This window comes from Nycticebus coucang, chromosome 18 (genome assembly GCF_027406575.1).
Source record: "Nycticebus coucang isolate mNycCou1 chromosome 18, mNycCou1.pri, whole genome shotgun sequence".
Lineage (NCBI taxonomy): Eukaryota > Metazoa > Chordata > Mammalia > Primates > Lorisidae > Nycticebus > Nycticebus coucang.
This window is the reverse complement of record NC_069797.1, coordinates 16533570-16556648: the sequence shown is the minus strand read 5'-3', so window position 1 is coordinate 16556648 and position 23079 is coordinate 16533570.

Sequence of the window (23079 nt, the reverse complement as noted above, 5' to 3'; positions counted from 1 at the left end):
CAGCCCCAGTGCCTGTGGCTCAGTAAGGAGTAATTTTTAAGTGGAATTTTCAGGCTTTAATATCTGTATACTTTAAATGTTATGAGAAATTACTTGTTCTAAAGGTGGTTGTACCCATTTACATTTATATCAGCAATACATAATGGAGTCAGTATCTTCTCATCCTTGCCATTGTTTCATATTATTGGACTTCAGAATTTTTATAAATCTGAGGGGTATCAAATGGTCTCTCATTTTTGTTTTAACTAGTATTTTTCTAATTATTAGTGAGGTTTAATTTCCTCCCCCTCCCAATGTTTAGTGTCTATCTAGATATTCCTTTCTGTAAATTCTTAAATTAGATTTCCATTTTATTATGCATATGACAGGACATAGAGAAATGTTGCTTCTTTTTCATCTTCATATTTCAACATATTTATCTTTTTGTCTTTGGTATATATCTCTTTTAAAAACAAATATCTAAATTTTATTTTTATATCTTTCACTGAATTTTTGAATCTTTAGCAGAGGACTTTTACTTAATCACATTCATTGCAATTATTGATACACCTAAATTTCTTTCTACTTTTTTTTTTTTTTATTGTTGGGGATTCATTGAGGGTATAATAAGCCAGGTTACACTGATTGCAATTGTTAGGTAAAGTCCCTCTTGCAATCATGTCTTGCCCCCATAAAGTGTGACACACACCAAGGCCCCACCCCCTCCCTCTGTCCCTCTTTCTGTTTCCCCCCCATAACCTTAATTGTCATTAATTGTCCTCATATCAAAATTGAGTACATAGGATTCATGCTTCTCCATTCTTGTGATGCTTTACTAAGAACAATGTCTTCCACTTCCATCCAGGTTAATACGAAGGATGTGATTTTGGGGAGACAAGATGGCGGACTGAAGCCAGCTTTCAACAAAGGCTCCCGTCCAGAAGGAGAGTTAAGGGACAGGAATTTAGTAAGTATCCTGGTGGACTTGAGCCTCACCAAGAGAGAAGGCTGAAGAACGCACATCAACACCGCTGAGGCAAGCTGTGATCACAAGGACGCAAACAAAAGGTACAAAATCCACCACCAAGCGGACGGGAGTCCCCCTCCCCCATGAGACCGGCTCTGGAGCCCCACAATTTAACAAGCGGGCAGAAATTAAAGGCCCTCCCACTACACTCCACGGGAGAGACCTTCTAAAAACTGGACCTACCTCCCCTACTGGGGTGCCCTGGCATTCTCCTGCCGGACATAGGGCTGAATAAAACTTTGGGAATCCTTTGCCGGCAACCCTGAATCCCCGGTGCTCCCCTCCCACCCACTGAGGTCTGGAGGCCTGTCCCCTAGGACTTCGGATCCTTGGGTGATTTCTCAAGGGGAGTGGACAGTCCCCGAGTTGCGACTGGTCAGCATTGACTCTGAGGCGCGCGAGTGAGGAGAGGGCACCGGGCTGAGGGGGAGTCACGCCTCGCGGCACTTCCCTGCGGTGCAGTGCACCAACCCTCCCCGGGCACAAGACTGAATAAGACTCTAGCCTCCCCGCTGAGAGCTGAGAGCCCCTACTCTCACTCGGGGTCTGAGGGCCTATCCCCCAGGAGTTCGAATCCTTGGGTGATTTCTCAAGGGGAGTGGACAGTCCCCGAGTTGCGACTGGTCAGCATTGACTCCGAGGCGCGCGAGTGAGGAGAGGGCACCGGGCTGAAGGGGAGTCACGCCTCGCGCACTTCCCTGCGGTGCAGTGCAGCAACCCTCCCCGGGCATACGGGCCCAAGACTGAATAAGACTCTGGCCTCCCCGCTGAGACCTGAGAACCCCTACTCTCACTCGGGGTCTGAGGGCCTATCCCCCAGGAGTTCGGCTCCTTGGGTGATTTCTCGAGGGGAGAGCACAGTGCCTGAGCTGCGTCAGGTCAGCGCTGACTCTGGGATAGTGAGCGAGGAGAGGGCACTCTGCTGAGGGGAAATCAAGCCTTGGCGGCACTTCCCTGCGGTGCAGTGCAGGAGCCCTCCCCGGACCGTAGTATTGTGTAAAACTGAAGGAAACTCTAGCTTCCCCCCCCCACTCCCAATCGGGGTCTGGGGGCCCATCCCCCAAGAGTTCTGATTCTTGGGGGATCTCTTAAGGGGTGTGAACCCAGCACAAACTGCAGCCGCTCAGTGCTGACTCTGGGGCGCGGGACAGAGGAGAAAAGGGTCGCCTGAGTGCCCACACCAGAGCAGCAGTTCCCTGGAGGTAGATCAACAGCCGTTTTTTCTTTAACGGCAGAACGCTCACTTCTGGATATTCTGAGGCCACACCCCCTGTCTCCCTGGGCAACCAGAGGAGGCCACCGAGTGACGCGGCTCACAAACCCGGGAAGCTTCCAGGGCGGGGCCGACCCAGAGAGGTGTTCAGACGCAATTCTCCAGCAGCAAAGACGTTTGAACTCAAAACAGCCCGTCTTCTGTAGGCGACGACAGGAACAGAGACAGAACCTCACAAAGTTGTCTGTTCTGTTCTGTTCTGTTAGCAGCATCCATCAGGGACGGGGCTAAGCCTGAGTGAACACCTCCTTCCCATCACCTGCATCAAACACTCAAAGATGTCAGGCCCCATCTCCTCCTGCTAGATAGCGGCAGTCTGCGGGGGCCTGGCAGACTTCCTTGCGATTCAGGCAGGTGCAAATCCCTGGAGTGTCTGTTCACTGCAGGCAACTGGGTTAGCCATCTGCAGAGATACCAGTGACTGGGTCCGACGGAGGGGCAAAGTGGGGAAGGAGACGTCAACCTTCCTAGACTGCTCTGTTTGCTGGGTGGCTCCTCCTGACTCCACGCTGCACTGGGGTGAACTGTGTCAGAGGAGTAACCAGGCCCCTGTGATCCAGTTCCCAGAGACCTCTTGAACCCTTCCACCCGAGACAAGTGCCGATTGAGACAGTTGATTCGGACTTTTTGAACTGGGCTAATAGACTGAGGACTTCTCAGGCGGTGCCCTGGGTGTGCGATTGTAGGAAGGTTTGATTCTTCTTTTCCAACTGGGGCCAGAGGTGGGCAGGCGGGGTGACTTAATTGCTGATTTTTCCACACAGCTGAGACTTCAAGCCAGAGTAGAAGTTGCAATAGGATCAAACAGAAACCAGCTGAAAACAAGACAGAACCACTTTGCTCCACCAAACCAGACAGGGCCCCAGTTTCTCAGGCCACAACACTGTACGGGCCCTCGATAAAACCCCAGGGGAAAAACCAAAGGGAGTAAACCATGGGGCGGAATCAGCGGAAAAACTCTGGTAACGTGAATAACCAGAATAGATCAACCCCCCCAAGAAAAGATACGGCAGATGTGATTGAAGATCCCATTCATAAACAACTGGCTGAGATGTCAGAAGTCGAATTCAGAATTTGGTTTGCAGACAAGATCAATAAAATGGAATTAGGAATTCGAGGAGAAATTCAAAAATTGTCTCAAGAATTTAACGAATTTAAAGACAAAACCACCAAAGACTTAGACACACTGAAACAAGAACTTACAGCCCTCAAAGATATGAAAAATACAGTAGAATCCCTCAGTAACAGAATGGAGCAAGCAGAAGAAAGGATTTCTGACATTGAAGATAAAGTCTTCGAACGCTCCCAATCTCTCAAAGAGGAAGAGAAATGGAGAGCAAAAACGGATCACTCACTCAGAGAACTCTCAGATAATTTGAAAAAAAACAACGTAAGGGTTATAGGAATTCCGGAGAACGATGAAGTGGCTGCCAAGGGCACAGAGGCCCTTCTACATGAAATTATGAAAGAAAATTTTCCAGACATGCCCAGAGAATCTGAAATTCAGATAGCAGACAGCTTCAGAACCCCAGCACGATTCAACCCCAATAAGCCATCTCCCAGACATATCATAATTAGCTTCACTAAAGTTAACATGAAAGAGAAGATTCTCAAAGCAACCCGGCGAAAGAAAACTATAACGTACAAAGGTAAGAATATTAGAATAACTGCAGATCTCTCTGCTGAAACTTTTCAAGCAAGAAGAGGCTGGTCATCAACTTTTAATCTCCTAAAGCAAAAAAACTTTCAACCCAGGATCTTGTATCCAGCTAAATTGAGTTTCATCTATGATGGAGAAATTAAATACTTCAATGACATTCATATGTTGAAAAAATTTGCCATACGTAAACCAGCTCTTCAGGATGTTCTCAGACCTATCCTCCACAATGACCAACCCAATCCTATACCACAAAAGTAAAATCACCCAGAAACTTCGGATCAAACTCCAACTTCCACACTGGCGAAAGGATTAAAAATGTCCACTGGACCTTTGAAAAACTCGACACCCAAAATTCCACCAGACTTATCAATACTCTCCATCAATGTGAATGGCTTAAACTGTCCTCTAAAGAGGCATAGGTTAGCTGACTGGATACAAAAACTCAAGCCAGATATTTGTTGCATACAAGAGTCACATCTCAACTTAAAAGACAAATACAGACTCAGGGTGAAAGGATGGTCATCCATATTTCAGGCAAATGGTAATCAGAAAAAAGCAGGTGTTGCAATTTTATTTGCAGATACAGTAGGCTTTAAACCATCAAAAGTAAGGAAGGACAAGAATGGTCACTTCATATTTGTTAAGGGTAATACTCAATATGACGAGATCTCAATTATTAATATCTATGCACCCAACCAGAATGCACCTCAATTTATAAGAGAAACTCTAACAGACATGAGTAACTTGATTTCCTCCAGCTCCATAATCATTGGAGATTTCAATACTCCCTTGGCAGTGTTGGATCGATCCTCCAGAAAGAAGCTGAGCAAAGAAATCTTAGATTTAAACCTAACCATCCAATATTTAGATTTAGCAGACATCTACAGAACATTTCATCCCAACAAAACTGAATACACATACTTCTCATCAGCCCACGGAACTTACTCCAAAATTGATCACATTTTAGGTCACAAGTCTAACCTCAGTAAATTTAAAGGAATAGAAATTATTCCATGCATCTTCTCAGACCATCATGGAATAAAACTTGAATTGAGTAACAACAGGAATCTGCATACCCATACAAAAACATGGAAGTTAAATAACCTTATGCTGAATGATAGCTGGGTCAGAGATGAGATTAAGAAAGAAATCACCAATTTTTTGCAACAAAATGACAATGAAGACACAAACTATCAGAACCTCTGGGACACTGCAAAGGCAGTTCTAAGAGGGAAATTTATAGCACTGCAAGCCTTCCTCAAGAGAACGGAAAGAGAGGAAGTTAACAACTTAATGGGACATCTCACGCAACTGGAAAAGGAAGAACATTCCAACCCCAAACCCAGTAGAAGAAAAGAAATAACCAAAATTAGAGCAGAATTAAATGAAATTGAAAACAAAAGAATAATACAACAGATCAATAAATCAAAAAGCTGGTTTTTTGAAAAGGTCAATAAAATAGGTAAACCTCTGGCCAACCTAATCAGGAAAAAAAGAGTAAAATCCCTAATCTCATCAATCAGAAACAACAAAGACGAAATAACCACAGACTCATCAGAAATCCAAAAAATCCTTAATGAATATTACAAGAAACTTTATTCTCAGAAATATGAAAATCTGAAGGAAATAGACCGATACTTGGAAGCACGCCACCTTCCAAGACTTAACCAGAATCAAGTGGAAATGTTGAACAGACCCATATCAAGTTCAGAAATAGCATCAACTATACAAAACCTCCCTAAAAAGAAAAGCCCGGGACCAGATGGTTTCACGTCAGAATTCTACCAAACCTTTAAAGAGGAATTAGTACCTATATTACTCAACCTGTTCCAAAATGTAGAAAAAGAAGGAAGACTACCCAACACGTTCTATGAAGCAAACATAACCCTGATCTCCAAACCAGGAAAAGACCCAACAAGAAAAGAAAATTATAGACCAATATCACTAATGAATATAGATGCAAAAATATTCAACAAGATCCTAACAAACAGAATCCAGCAACACATCAAACAAATTATACATCATGACCAAGTCGGTTTTATCCCAGGGTCTCAAGGCTGGTTCAATATACGTAAATCTATAAATGTAATTCAGCACATAAACAAATTAAAAAACAAAGACCATATGATTCTCTCAATTGATGCAGAAAAAGCTTTTGATAATATCCAGTACCCCTTCATGATCAGAACACTCAAGAAAATTGGTCTAGAAGGGACTTTTCTTAAACTGATAGAGGCTATCTACAGCAAACCCACAGCCAATATCATATTGAATGGAGTTAAATTGGAATCATTTCCACTCAGATCAGGAACCAGACAAGGCTGCCCATTGTCTCCATTGCTTTTCAACATTGTAATGGAAGTTTTAGCCACCGCAATTAGGGAAGAAAAGGTGATCAAGGGTATCCATATAGGGTCAGAAGAGATCAAACTCTCGCTCTTCGCAGATGATATGATTGTGTATCTGGAAAACACTAGGGACTCTACTACAAAACTCCTAGAAGTGATCAAGGAATACAGCAGTGTCTCAGGTTACAAAATCAACATTCATAAATCGGTAGCCTTTATATACACCAACAACAGTCAAATTGAAAAAGCAGTTAAAGACTCCATCCCATTCACAGTAGCGCCAAAGAAGATGAAATATTTGGGAATTTACCTAACAAAAGACGTGAAAGATCTCTATAAAGAGAACTATGAAACTCTAAGAAAAGAAATAGCTGAAAATGTTAACAAATGGAAAAACATACCATGCTCATGGCTAGGAAGAATCAACATTATCAAAATGTCCATACTACCCAAAGCAATATATAATTTCAACGCACTCCCTATTAAAGCTCCACTGTCATATTTTAAAGATCTTGAAAAAACATTACTTCGTTTTATATGGAATCAGAAAAAACCTCGAATAGCCAAGACATTACTCAGAAATAAAAACAAAACAGGAGGAATCACACTACCAGACCTCAGACTTTACTACAAATCGATAGTGATCAAAACAGCATGGTATTGGCACAAAAACAGAGAAGTAGATATCTGGAACAGAATAGAGAACCAAGAGATGAATCCAGCTACTTACCGCTATTTGATTTTTGACAAGCCAATTAAAAACATTCAGTGGGGAAAAGATTCCCTATTTAACAAATGGTGCTGGGTGAACTGGCTGGCAACCTGCAGAAGACTGAAATTGGACCCACACCTTTCACCATTAACTAAGATAGACTCTCATTGGATTAAAGATTTAAACTTAAGACATGAAACTATAAAAATACTAGAGGAGAATGCAGGGAAAACCCTTGAAGAAATTGGTCTGGGTGAGTATTTCATGAGGAGAACCCCCCGGGCAATTGAAGCAGCTTCAAAAATACACTACTGGGACTTGATCAAACTAAAAAGCTTCTGCACAGCTAAGAACACAGTAAGCAGAGCAAGCAGACAGCCCTCAGAATGGGAGAAGATATTTGCAGGGTATATCTCTGACAAAGGTTTAATAACCAGAATCCACAGAGAACTCAAACGCATCAGCAAGAAAAAAACAAGGGATCCCATCGCAGGCTAGGCAAGGGACTTGAAGAGAATCTTCTCTGAAGAAGACAGGCGCACGGCCTTCAGACATATGAAAAAATGCTCATCATCTTTAATCATCAGAGAAATGCAAATCAAAACTACTTTGAGATATCATCTAACTCCAATGAGACTAGCCTATATCACAAAATCTCAAGACCAGAGATGTTGGCGTGGATGCGGAGAAAAGGGAACACTTCTGCACTGCTGGTGGGAATGCAAATTAATTCATTCCTTTTGGAAAGATATATGGAGAACACTCAGAGATCTAAAAATAGATCTGCCATTCAATCCTGTAATTCCTCTGCTGGGCATATACCCAGAAGACCAAAAATCACAACATAACAAAGATATTTGTACCAGAATGTTTATTGCAGCCCAATTCATAATAGCTAAGTCATGGAAAAAGCCCAAGTGCCCATCGATCCATGAATGGATTAATAAATTGTGGTATATGTATACCATGGAATACTACGCAGCCTTAAAGAAAGATGGAGACTTTACCTCTTTCATGTTTACATGGATGGAGCTGGAACATATTCTTCTTAGTAAAGTATCCCAAGAATGGAAGAAAAAATACCCAATGTACACAGCCCTACTATGAAACTAATTTGGGACTCTCACATGAAAGCTATAACCCAGCTACAACTTAACAATAGGGAGAAGTGGGAAAGGGGGGGTGGGTAGAGGGAGGGGAATCGGTGGGATCACACCTGTGGTGCATATTACAGGGGTATTTGCGAAACTTGGTAAATGTAGAATGTAAATGTTTTGGCACAGTAACTGAGATAACGCCAGAAAGGCTATGTTAACCACTGTGATAAAAATGTGTCAAATGGTTTATGAAGTGAGTGTATGATGCCCCATAATCATATCATTGTATACAGTTATGATTTAATAAAAAAAAAAAATACGAAGGATGTAAAGTCTCCATTTTTTTTAATGGCTGAATAGTATTCCATGGTATACATATACCACAGCTTGTTAATCCATTCCTAGGTTGGTGGGCATTTAGGCTGTTTCCACATTTTGGCGATTGTAAATTGAGCTGCAATAAACAGTCTAGTACAAGTGTCCTTATGATAAAAGGATTTTTTTCCTTCTGAGTAGATGCCCAGTAATGGGATTGCAGGATCAAATTGCAGGAGGTCTAGCTTGAGTGCTTTGAGGTTTCTCCATACTTCCTTCCAGAAAGGTTGTACTAGTTTGCAGCCCCACCAGCAGTGTAAAAGTGTTCCCTTCTCTCCACATCCACGCCAGCATCTGCAGTTTTGAGATTTTGTGATGTGGGCCATTCTCACTGGGGTTAGATGATATCTCAGGGTTGTTTCGATTTGCATTTCTCTAATATATAGAGATGATGAACATTTTTTCATGTGTTTGTTAGCCATTCATCTGTCATCTTTAGAGAAAGTTCTATTCATGTCTCTTGCCCATTGATATATGGGATTGTTGGCTTTTTTCATGTGGATTAATTTGAGTTCTCTATAGATCCTAGTTATCAAGCATTTGTCTGATTGAAAATATGCAAATATCCTTTCCCATTGTGTAGGTTGTCTCTTTGCTTTGGTTGTTGTCTTCTTAGCTGTACAGAAGCTTTTCAGTTTAATGAAGTCCCATTTGTTTATTTTTGTTGTTGTTGCAATTGCCATGGCAGTCTTCTTCATGAAGTCTTTCCCCAGGCCAATATCTTCCAGTGTTTTTCCTAGTTTTTCCTATGCTTTCTTTGAGGATTTTTATTGTTTCATGCCTTAAATTTAAGTCCTTTATCCATCTTGAATCAATTTCTGTGAGTGGGGAAAGGTGTGGGTCCAGTTTCAGTCTTTTACATGTAGACATCCTGTTCTCCCAACACCATTTATTGAATAGGGAGTCTTTCCCCCAAGGTATGTTCTTGTTTGGTTTATCGAAGATTAGGTGGTTGTAAAGTCTTAGTTTCATTTCTTGGTTTTCAATTCGATTCCAAGTGTCTATGTCTCTGTTTTTGTGCCAGTACCATGCTGTCTTGACCATTATGGCTTTGTAGTACAGACTAAAATCTGGTATGCTGATGCCCCCAGTTTTATTTTTATTACTAAGAACTGCCTTAGCTATATGGGTTTTTTTCCGGTTCCATACAAAACGCAGAATCATTTTGTCCAAATCTTGAAAGTACGATGTTGGTATTATGATAGGAATGGCATTGAATAGGTAGATTGCTTTGGGAAGTATAGACATTATAACAATGTTGATTCTTCCCGCCCATGAACATGGTATGTTCTTCCATTTGTTAATATCCTCTGCTATTTCCTTTCTGAGGATTTCATAGTTTTCTTTATAGAGGTCCTTCACCTCCTTCGTTAGGTATATTCCTAGGTATTTCATTTTCTTTGAAACTATGGTGAGGGAATTGTGTTCTTAATCAGCTTCTCATCTTGACTGTTATTGGTGTAAACAAAGGCTACTGACTTGTGGACATTGATTTTATATCCTGAAACATTACTGTATTTTTTGATGACTTCTAGGAGTCTTCTGGTTGAATCTTTGGGGTTCTCTAAGTATAAGATCATGTTGTCAGCAAAGAGGGAGAGTTTAACCTCCTCTGCTCCCATTTGGATTCCCTTTATCCTTGTCTTGCCTGATTGTATTGGCTAGAACTTCCAGCACTATGTTGAATAGTGACAGAGGACAACCTTGTCTGGTTCCAGTTCTAAGAGGAAAATCTTTCAGTTTTACTCCATTCAGTAAAATATTAGCTGTGGGTTTGTCATAGATAGCTTCAATCAGTTTTAGAAATGTGCCACCTATGCCTATACTCTTCAGTGTTCTAATTAGAAAAGGATGCTGGATTTTATCAAATGCTTTTTCTGCATGTATTGAGAGGATCATGTGATCTTTATTTTTGCCTCTGTTAATATGGTGGATAACGTTTATGGACTTGCATATATTAAACCAGCCTTGCATCCCTGGGATGAAGCCTACTTGATCATGATGAATGACTTTTTTGATGATAAGCTGTAATCTATTGGCTAGGATTTTGTTGAGAATTTTTGCATCTATATTCACAAGTGAGACTGGTCTGAAATTCTCCTTTTTGTTTGGGTCTTTTCCTGGTTTTGGTATCAGGGTGATATTTGCTTCATAGAATGTGTTGGGGAAGATTCCTTCTTCCTCAATTTTTTGGAATAATTTCTGCAGTACAGGAATAAGCTCTTCCTTGAAGGTTTGATAGAGTTCTGGAGTGAAGCCATCTGGACCAGGGCATTTTTTGGTTGGAAGATTTTTTATTGTTTCTTTGATCTCAGTGCTTGAAATTGGTCTTTTCAGGAGCTATATTTCTTCCTGGCTGAGTCTAGGGAGAGGGTGTGATTCCAAATATTGATCCATTTCCTTCACATTGTCAAATTTCTGGGCGTAGAGATTCTGGTAGTATTCAGAGATGATCTCTTGTATCTCTGTGGGATCAGTTGTTATTTCCCCTTTATCATTTCTGATTGAGGTTACTAGAGATTTTACTTTTCTGTTCCTCATTTGTCTGGCCAATGGTTTATCTATTTTATTTATTTTTTCAAAAAACCAACTCCTTGTTTCATTAATTTTCTGAATGATTCTTTTGTTTTCAATTTCATTGATCTCTGATTTGATTTTGGATATTTCTTTTCTTCTACTGAGTTTAGGCTTAGATTGTTCTTCTTTTTCCAATTCCATAAGATCACTTGTGAGATTCTTGATGCGCTCTCTTTCTGTTTTTAGAATGTAGGCATCTAAAGCGATGAATTTTCTTCTCAAAACTGCTTTTGCAGTATCCCACAGGTTTTGGTAGCTTGTGTCTTCATTGTTGTTATGCTCAAGGAAGTTAATGATTTCCTATTTTATTTTTTCCTGCACCCATCTGTTATTCAACAGAAGATTGTTTAATTTCTATGCCTTTGGGTGGGGTGAGCGTTTTTGTTAGAGTTGAGTTCCACCTTTAGTGCCTTATGGTCTGAGAAGATACAAGGTAAAATTTCAATTCTTTTGATTCTGTTGATATTTGTTTTGTGTCCCAGGATATGATCAATTTTGGAGAATGTTCCATGGGGTGATGAGAAGAATGTATATTCTTTATCTTTGGGATGGAGTGTTCTATATGCCTCTATGAAGCAGAGTTGTTCTAGGGTCTCATTTAAATCTCTTATATCTTTGTTTAATTTCTGTTTAGAGGATCTGTCCAGCTCTGCAAGAGGAGTGTTAAAGTCTCCTGTTATTATGGTATTATCAGATATCATATTGCTCAGACTGAGTAAGGTCTGCTTCAAGAATCTGGGAGCATTTAAATTGGGTGCATAAATCTTTAGAATTGAAATGTCTTCTTGTTGTATTTTTCCCTTGACCAATGGAAAGCCACCATCTTTGTCTTTTTTGACTTTAGTTGCTTTAAATCCACATGTATCTGAAAATAAGATTGCAACTCCTCTTTTCTTCTGAATTCCATTTGCCTGAAAACTTGTCTTCCAATCCTTGACTTGGAGCTTTAATTTGTCTTTTGAAGCCAGGTGTGTTTCTTGCAGACAGCAAATGGATGGCTTGTGTTTTTTAATCCAGTCAAACAATCTATGTCTCTTCAGTGGGGAATTCAAGCCATTAACATTTATTGACATACTTGATAAGTGTGGTAGTATTCTAGTCATCTTATTTTGTGAGAGTCCATTGCTTAGTTTTATCTTTTGCATCAGTTTGGAGGTTAGGTTCTGTCCTTTAATTTCTGAGTTCTCACTTTGCTGCTGATCCATTGTGGTGGTCAGTGTGCAGAACAGGTTGAAGTATTTCCTGTAGAGCTGGTCTTGTTGTGGCGAATTTCCTCAATGTTTGTATATCCGTAAATGATTTGATTTCTTCGTCAATTTTGAAGCTTAGCTTAGCAGGGTATAGAATTCTGGGCTGGAAATTGTTCTGTTTAAGTAGATTAAAGTTAGATAACCATTGTCTTCTTGTTTGGAAAGTTTCATTAGAGAAGTCTGCGATCACACTGATGGATTTGCCCCTGTAGGTCAACTGGTGCTTACTCCTGGCAGCTTGCAGAATCTTTTCTTTTGTCTTCACTTTGGACAGGTTCATCACAATGTGTCTTTGAGAAGCTCGGTTAGAGTTGAGGTGACCTGGGGTCCGATATCCCTCTGAAAGCAGTGTGTCAGAATCTTTGGTGATATTTGGGAAATTTTCTTTTATAATATTCTCTAGTATGGCTTCCATTCCTCTGCGGCATTCTTCTTCCCCTTCTGGAATTCCTATAACTCGTATGTTGGAAAGCTTCATAAAGTCCCATAATTCTGACAGTGAACGTTCTGCTTTCTCTCTCTTCTTTTCTGCCTCTTTTACTATCTGACTTATCTCAAGAACTTTGTCTTCTACCTCTGAAATTCTTTCTTCTGCATGGTCTAACCTGTTGCTGATACTTTCCTTTGCATCTTTAAGTTCCCTAATCGACTGTTTCAGTTCCTTCAGGTCTGCTATATCCTTTTTATATTCTTCATATCGTTCATCTCTTATTTGATTCTGTTTTTGAATTTCCTTTTGGTTATTTTCCACTTTATTAGCAGTTTCCTTCATTGTTTCCATCATTTCTTTCATTGTTTTCCACATGTGTGTTCTAAATTCCCTCTCTGTCATTCCTAACATTTCTTTATGGGTGGAATCCTCTGCAGTAGCTACCTCATGGTCCCTTGGTGGGGTTGTTCTGGACTAGTTCTTCATGTTGCCTGGAGTTTTCTGCTGATTCTTCCTCATAGTGATTTCTTTTATTTGTTTCCTTGCCCTAGTTTTCCTTTCACTTCCTCTTGCTCTTTAAGTTCTCATGCCTGTGGAAGTTGCGGGCGGCTTTAGACGGATTGAACACACGCAGCCACTTGCCATTTTTCCACTGTTTTAGTCCTCCTGTTGGTGTCCATTAGTCTCTCGCTGACTCCCTGTATCCTCACAGGGGTGATGATAGGCAGATCCCACCAGCCAGAGGGAAGGAAGATGCAAGGAAGCTGTTACTTGGCCGCCATCTTGCTCCGCCTCTATTTCTACTATTTTATTCTGTGTTTTATTTACTATTTCCCCCCTGCATTTCTTCCTTGCCCTTTTGAAAGCTTGAATAATTTTTCTCCCTTCTATCATTACTTCCATTTGATTTAATATTTAATTTAAGCTATTGTTTTCTTTATAATAATTAAGAATTACCTTCTTTTAACACTCTCTAGATTTGTCAGTATCCAATTGGAGCTCAATACAGTGCAGAGTTTGAGAGCATAAGTTCCAAATTCTGGTTTTACCACTTACTAGTTGTGTAAGTTTGGGCAAGTTACTCAACTCTATCAACAAAATAGAGATAAAAATAAAACTTTTCTTAAAGGTTGTTGTAAAAAGTAAATGAGTCAACATTTATAAAGAGGAAAAAGCAAACCTGGTGCCTACTGAACATGCAGTAAATTTTAACTATAATTAATTTTCTTCTGAATGAGACAAAAAAAATTTTACTTTCCAGTGTTCCCTATCCCACTTTTTAAGTGGTGGTTTTCATTTAAGTGGATAATATGTTTTTTCAACATTAAATAGTTATATAATTTACCAATAAATTGCATTGACTTATTATAATTAAATACTGCATTTCTTAAATACTATCTACTTAGGATCTTTTGTTTTGTTTTGTTTTGTTTGGAAGTAGAATCCTTCTTTTACTGGAATCAGTCAACAATATCTCCAGAGTGGACCTATGTGCAATGAGAGTTTTCATACACTTGAAAATGTCTTTATTTTCTCTTTTCATTTCAAATAATAGTTCAGGTAGGTATAAAATTCTAATTTCAAAATTATTATTCCTCAGAATGTTGAATATTTTCTTCTTGATTTATGTATCTTAATTAGAAGTCAAGTCCCAATCTGATTTTTTTTTTTTTACCTATATAAATAATCAATTTTTTCTCTAAGTTTTGAGATTTTTTTTTAAACTTTGTTTTACTGGAATTTTATTTTTATATTTCAGGTTTAAGTCTTTTTTTATACACATGCTTGGTACTTGGTAGGAGCTTCAAGCCAAATATGTTTTCTACCTTTGCTTTGATCATTTGAGCCCCATTCTCATTTCCTTCTTTTAACAAACATTTATCATTTTCTATGGGCTAAGCCTTGTTTTAAGTGGTTTACTTGTATTTACTCATTTAACGCTCACAGTAACTCTGTAGGGTCAATATTATTATCACCACATCCTAGATGAGCAAACTGAAATATAGGAAATTTAGTAAGTTGCTCAAGATCACACAGAGCTGGTATTCTACTTGAGTTCAGATTCGGAAACTACATTTTAAACCACTGGCGTCTTTATGTTCCTGTTCATCTCTTCTTCTCTTGTGCCACATTTTGGAAGAATTTCTTGACTCATTCTTCCAGTCCACTTTCAACTTTGTCCACTCACCCTCTCTCGTGTGTTTTTAATCTTTAGTAATGAATTTTTAAACTTTGAAGATTTTAAAAAAAATTTTGAAGATCTTTACATGGTTTTTTTAAGCAAATTAAATATTCATTGATGATATTTGAAGTATCTCTGTTAAATTCCTGCTGTGTTTAATTTACTAAGATATTCTTCATCCATTTTAATGAATTTTGTGCTTTTTGTGGAGCAGGTGATTCTTGGCTCCATGTTTACCTGTATGTTTATGATTTCCTGTTAGTCTATTTGTGATAAGTATGTCTGTAATGTACAGCTAACCTTAGAGAGTTTTCCCAGGAGGAAAGGCTACTACCAGGCTGATCACCCTGCTGCATGCATGACTTGGAGGTGAGCCAGTGGCACAATTTCTAAGAGTATGGAAACACTCCTTTTTGGGTGTTCCAGGAATCCCAGGGCACTGTCACTGATCTTTAGCCTAAGTGCCCATACTTTGTGCTCTATCATTTGAGCAAACATTGGTGATGGGCAGGACATTCAACCTGGCTCGTTGTCCTAAAAAATAGATTCCACCTCAATATTCTCAACATTCCATATAGGCTTCCTACTCCTGGTATCCACCACTAACTAGTAAGACGAGGGCATACTCAGAGATGTTCTACCTTTTGGAATCTGCCCTCTCATACTTAAATTTTTGTCCATCTTTTGTCCATCGTCAACTCATCTTCTAAAGATTTCTAAAAATTCCACCATTGCCTTTTGTATTTTCTTTCTTTCTTCTTCTTCTTCTTCTTCTTTTTTTTTTAATGCAGTTTTTGGCTGGGGCCGGGTTTGAACTTACCACCTCTGGTATATGGGGCTAGCACTCTACTCTTTGAGCCACAGGCACTGCCCTCCTTTTGTATTTTCTTTTGGTGTGAGTATGAACTTTTTTTGTTGCAGTTGTCTTTGTTGTTTTAGCTGGCCTGGCTCCAGTTTAACTGCCAGCCTTTGTGTATGTGGCCAGCGCCCTACCTACTGAGCTACAGGTGCTATCCAGTATGAACTTTTTTATGAAAATGATTTCTGTCATTTCTGGGGATTTGGGAATAGTGGAGGGGTTGGTTATGGAATGTTCATAATCTACCTTTTGAAGTCTCTCTAACTCTCTTTCTTTTGTGCTTGGCCATATGTCCTGACAGCTCCTATAGCATTTCCTTCCTTAGCTCTTTCTGCAAAGATGTTTTTTATGTATCGCCCCTTCAAGTTTGTCCTCTACTCTTCATCTGGACAGAGCAATGTTTACCTTAATATTTTCAGCACTCCTTTTTTGTTTTTTCTTGACATTTCTTCTTCTTGAGCAGCACTATACATGTGGCATAGGCTTAAAAAGTTAGCAAAAGTGCTCTCAAAGAGAGAAGAATAAAAAAGCAAAGTCAGGGCGGCGCCTGTGGCTCAGTTGGTGAGGTGCCGGCCCCATATACGGAGGGTGGCGGGTTCAAACCCAGCCCCGGCTGAACTGCAACCAAAAAAAAAAATGGTTGGGTGTTGTGGTGGGTGCCTGTAGTCCCAGCTACTCAGGAGGCTGAGGCAAGAGAATCGCTTAGGCCCAGGAGTTGGAGGTTGCTGTGAGCTGTGTGATGCCATGGCACTCTACCGAGGGCCATAAAGTGAGACTCTGTCTCTAAAAAAATAAAAAAATAAAAAATCAAAGTCAGTGGCATGTTTTACAAATGGAGGCTGTTTCCTAACATACTTAAGGGCCCTTATCATAATTAGCAATGATGGATATTTCCTGGTTGCAAAATGTTGAAATTTCTAATAGTTTGTAAAAAGTGTTATATTAAAATCTTCAATACTCCCATACCTTCTGCTAAAGTAAACTTTGATATTTTCTTGCTAATTGTATAACTCACTGCCAACCTAGCTCATAGTGCACTTTGTACACATACCCATGTACTTGTATATTCCTGTATTTATGTAAATATCAATATAGATACCTGGAAACAAAATCTGTGTTGAGCGTGGTTATTATCAGGAACATACTTTTAAGTAGAAACCTTGGGAACACAAGCAGAGCAATATCAACTTAAAGATTTCAATAAGACTAAATTATGTTTTTATTAGTTTTCTGCCATTGTTTGAAGTTCTAGAGTGGACTGATACAGCTTATGGTATTTTCATGCATAAATTAAAAACAGTTTTTTATGTGACTCTTTCAATAAACAAGAGAGCTTGAAAATGAAGACTTCAGATGACAAAGAAGTAATTTTACCCACCTTCTAAAGTATGACATGTTTTCAGTGCCATTAACAATAAAGACTAAATGGTCAAATAAGTCATATTTTGTAATTTTGTCTAATGTAATAGACTAGTCTTACCTTCCTGTTTTTTAATGGGTCATCATAGCCATCCTTTCTCTACTAAACAGTGTTTTTTGTTGGAAAAGTCTGAAGAAATCTGAATTCAAAATACATTGTTTTCTTTTCATCTCTTAATGATTATATTTCATTCTGTTAAAATCGGGTGTTCCTAAGTTCACTCTGAGTTACTTAAAATGTATTTAACTTCTCTGAGTCTCAGTTTTCTTATTTCTATAAACAGCTATACCAATTCATAAAGAAGACATTTATATTCTAAATGGTTCTGTACCTAAACACCTTATTTTAAGAAAAATGTAAAAACTTGGTGGAACTGATTAATAAATGGGATTTGGTTAAACTTAGTACACTTCTGCATAGTTAGAGAAACAATCAGTAGAGCAAATGGGAGAAAACACTCACAAGTTACACCCCATAAAAGGGTAATATGCAAAATATACAAAGGACTCTATCAAATTAGCAAGAAAAACCAAACAATCCTTTTGCCCAAGCCTGGGCAAAAGACATGAACAGGAGCTTGTCTAAAGAAGAAAAGTAAATGACCAAAAAGCATATTTTTAAAAATACTCAATGTCATTAATCATCAAGTAAATGCAAATTAAAATCACAATGAGGTATCACTTTACTCCAGTTAGAATGGCTTTTATTAAAAAGTCCAAATACAATAGATGCTGTTGTGGATGCAGAGAGAAAGGAATGCCTGTACACTGCTAATAGGACTACAAATTAGTACAACCTGTATGGAAAACAGTATTTCAACTTCTTAAAGAACTAAAAGTAGACCTACTATTTGATTCAGCATTCCCACTACTGGATATCTACCCAAAGGAAAAGAATACTTTTCATCAAAAAGACATCCGTACTCGACTGTTTATTGCAGCACAATTCACAATTGCAAAGATATGAAATCAAAGCAAATGCCCATCAATTCATGAATCATCTAATAAAATGTGTAATACCATGGAGTACTACTCAGCCATTAAAAAGATGAATCTGGATGGAATTGGAGGCTATTCAACTAAGTGAAATCTCTCAAGAATGGAACAAAGACAGACCATCTGTCCTGAGTATTAAATTGAAACTAACTGATGAGCTCCCATGTGCACAGAGGGAAATAAAACTCAGTGAAAATCAAGGCAGGGGAGCGGAAATAAGAGGAGGGGCAAAAATCTATCTAATGGGTGCAGTGAAACCATTTGAAAGATGAGAACACCTATGGCTGGGACTGAAGCATTACAAAAGTGATCTATTTCACCTAAAACATTTGTGCTCCTTAATACTTGGCGGGAAAAATAACAAAAATAACAATAACAAAAAGTTTGACAGAACTAAAAAGGGGAAATAGAAATATTCACTACTATGATTGGGATTTTAACATTCTTCTCTCAGTAATGATGGAATATGAATACACAAAAATATTAATAGAATATAGAACATCAAAATAAGTCTATCAACCAAATTCAGTTATTGAAATTTTTACAACTTCACCCTAATAACAATGGAATATACATATAATCGTCTTAGTATACAGTGGAAGATTTCCCAAGATAAACCATGTGCTGGGCTATAAACCAAGTACTGATCTGTTCAGAAGGATCAATATCATTCAGAGTATGCCCTCTCATCGTGATGGAATTAAATGAGAAATCAATAAAGAAATGATATCTGGAAAATTATAAATCATATGGAAATTAAGTGAGCCCTTTAAAATAATCCACAGATCAAAGAGATCACAAAAGAAATCACCTGTATTTTGAATAAATGACAATGATAGCATAATACAAACATATTTGTGAGATTCTTAAATTAGTACATATAGAGAACATTATAGCTTAAACTAATTGTATTGGAAAAGGAGAAACATTTGAAATCAATTATCTAAATTCTCATCTTGAAGAACTAGAAAAGGAAGAGAAAATTAATTCCAAAACAAGCAGAAGGAATACAGTGATAAAGCTACAAGAAGAAATTGGTGAAATAAAGAAACAGAGGGAAAAAAAGAGAAAAATCAATGGATATTTCAGTAGATGGGAAAATAGCCTTTGATGTTGCTCAACATCTATTTATGATTAAAAAAAAAAAAAACCCTCTCAGCCCACTAGGAACAGAAGGGAACTTCCCGGTTTTGTAAGTAGCACCCAGGGAAAACCTGGAGCTGGAACTGTGCTTGCTGGTGAAGCTCTAACTGCTGTAGCTCACTTTCACCACTTCTGCCGAATGCTATACCAAAGGTCCCACTCAGCGCAATAAATTAAAGCAAGAAGTAAAGAACATAAATATTGGAAAAGAAAATGTAAAACTGTCTTTATTTTCAGATAACGTAACTGTATAGATAGAAAACCCTAATCTTTGAAAAATCCAAGAACAATGAAATAAATTTAACAAGTTTGAAAGATACATAGTCAGTATGCAAAAATCCACTGTTCATCTACAAAGCAACAAGGAACAAAGAGTAAATGAATTTTTAAAATACCGTTCACAGAAACATCAAAAATGTAATAGCAATGAATTCCACGAAAAGCATGCAAGATCTCTGTGCTAAAAACTGCAGGACACTGTTGAAAATGGGACCTAAATAGACACTTTTGCTGTATTCATGGTTTTGAAAGCTTACTGTTGCTAAAATGTCAGTTATTCCCCTCCCCCAAAAAGTAGTTTTTGAAAATAATACAAAAATCTAGAATAAACTAGCTATAAAGTAAGAGTCTGGAGGGTCTCCTACAAGTAAAACATAAGAAAATATAACATCTATTTTGCTTACATCGATATTGTTTTTAATTTATTCTTTAATTTCTGGTTTGTTTGTTTTTTCCCGGTTGCACTTGTCAGACAAGGCATTTCAGATAACCATGTAATTGTACTTTAGAACAATATGATGGCCTTTCAAGGTATAGCTCTTCAGAAGATTATTGAGAACCTTCTGTGTTCCAGCCACTGTGCTCTAGGCACTTGGGTTTATGAATACTAGAGATTCTTTAGTATTCATAAAACACGAGGCCAGGCCAAGCCACACAAACCAAAGTTAGAAACTCCTGAGACTAGGGCGTATGTGTGCCTTCAGAGTTTTCACACCACAGCAAAAGCAAAAAATATATATGTATTTAAGATATATCAAATGTAATTAACAAAGCATTTACTTTTAAAAAATGCATCTGTAATATGTATTAAGTACAAACCCAAGGATAGAAATTGATGGACAAATACCAAAGAAGCAGCACTCATGTTTACAATGAGTTTTGGTGTTTGAAAACATCTTAGTTTTAGCTCATTGAGCAGGTGCTGGTGAACATGTGACACCAGTAAAACACACATGTGGCTGAAGGGTGTGCCAAATGGCGTAACCACTTTGTGAATCTGTTTGGAGTTTCTCATAAAGTCAAATAAACAGCCACCACATGAACCAGCAATCCTCCTCCTAGGGAGATGGAAAAGTCCATATAAATAATAGTAATAATAAAAAACTTGTTCATGAATGTTCTTAGTAGCTTTTTATGCATAATAACCCCAAACTGTAAGCAACCCAAGTATCCATCCACAGGTTAAAGTATAACCAAATGATTCTGTTTTCATACAATACAATAGCAGTGAAAAGGAACTGCCAATAAAGGCAAAGACGTGGCTGAATTTCAGAAACACTATTTGTGAAAGAAGATAGACACGGAGAATGTGCACCATGTGATTACATTACAGGGCACAGTACAGAAGACAGCCCTCCTCAACGGCAACATCAGAGACCAGTGGGCACCTGCAAAGGGGAACGGGAACTTCATGGTTCTGTATTCTATTTTTTTTTTTTTTTGAGGCAGAGTCACACCTTGTCACCCTCCATAGAGTGTCACAGCATCATAGCTCACAGAAAGCTCAAACTCTCAAGCTCAGGTGATTCTCTTACCTCAGCCTCCCAAGTAGCCGGGACTATAGGTGCCCGCCACAATGCCCCACTATCTTTAGAGACAGGTTCTCATCCTTGCTCAGGCTGGTCTCAAACTCCTGAGCTCAGGCTACCCACCCACCTCGCCTCCCAGAGTGCTTGGATTATAGGTGTGAGCCATCACACTCGGCCTGAATGTTCTGTAGTCTTGAGTGTGGCAATAGTTTTATGGGTGTATATCTCTATCAAAACTTACCAGGTTATACACTGTAGATGGGTATATTTCATTGTATGCAAATGGTATATTAATAAAATTGACTTTATTTATTTATTTATCTTTTGAGACAGAGTTTCACTGTGTTGCCCCAGGCTAGAGAGCTGTGGCTAGAGTGCATAGCTCCCAGCAACCTCAAACTTCTCTTGGGCTCAAGCAATCCTCTTGCCTCAGTCTTCTGACAGCTGGGAATACAGGACCCTACCACAGTTTTTCTATTTTTTTTTTTTTTAGTACAGATGACATCTCACTCTTGCTCAGGTTGGTCTCAAATTCCTGAGCTCAAGCCATCTACCCAGCCTCAGCCTCCAGAGTGCTAGGATTATAGGCATGAGCCATTTTGCCCAGCCAATAAAGTTGACTTTAAAGAGAAAGACAAAGCAAGTAGAAACAAGTCACTGTATAAAATTTTCTATTTTGGACAATGTAATTAAAGCAAACTAAAGTCTACAAATATCTACTGAGAGATACAAATATCTATAAGTATAATTTTTTGCTGACAAAACTAGAAATGATCAGAAAATAAAACGCATGACATTGAAATGGCCAGATAGTTTAGGAAGAATCAAGGAGCTGAAGGGATGGAGAAGCGCACACATCTGGCATAAACGCCCCCATGGTCGTGCCTGGCTCTGCTTCAAGCCCCAGAGACGAGGATGCTGGTTTCTCTTCGGCCCAGTGCACACACAAGAGGAGAGAACTGCTGTGTGCAGGACACAGAGGGACTGGGACGCAAAGCCCTCTGTGTGGCCACATGTGGAGGAAGCCAGACAGGGCCTGATCTGTGTCTCCATCTGCTCTGGGCTGGCAAGAGTCTTAGCGAGAGATGTGCTCAGCAGCCCAAATGTGTTTATGATTTGTAAATAAAACAAAGTCAAACAACGGCAAGCAAACAGTGTGTGGTGCGCCTTCTGTCCAGATTCAACCATGGAGTCAGTGAGGGCCGGTGTGTTGAGAAAGCCACGTCTCTGGGTCACTGCAGTATTCTGGTTTAGAAATCAAGGATCCCGGCCTTCACTTTGAAAATGAAACTGCCCAATGTGCAAAAACGGACTTAACATAAATAATGTGGCAGCCCTCGTGGAGAGGCCTCCCCCATGCTGGTGGTCTCCAAGCACTCACGGTCTGGCACTTCATGTTACATTCAAAAGCACAAATCATTGTAAGACACATAAATATGTCACATCAGTTGACTTTGTACATCACCAAATCCCTGTCTAATTTTTCAAAGATTATCCTCTGCCCAGATGAAGTCTAGCCTCTCTGTTCCAACGGGGCTTACTGGGTTGTCATATCACCCACGTCACAGCTTGTATTTTTATTATGTGAATGAAACTTCTCCAGGAATGTTGAACTGAGTTCAGTGTTACTAACAGTTCATACAGTATTTAGGAAAACACATTACATTGGATGTTGCCGTAAAAGTCCTTTTTTAAAAAATACACCTAAAGGAAGGCCTGACTTCCCTTGTTGGTTACCATGGCTGTTTTAATTAAAATTGCAAAGCAGGCACAATCCAGCCAGCTGCTTCTGTTGGTGGGCTTCTCGCCCATGCTGCTCCCTGCACTTTGGATTCTCTTTACTTCCCTTGGGATATATCAAAATCCCCTAGGGTCCATCTTTTCAATTTACCCACACATCTCACTCCCACCTACTTCAATTATAAGTCCCACTTCCTTGGATTA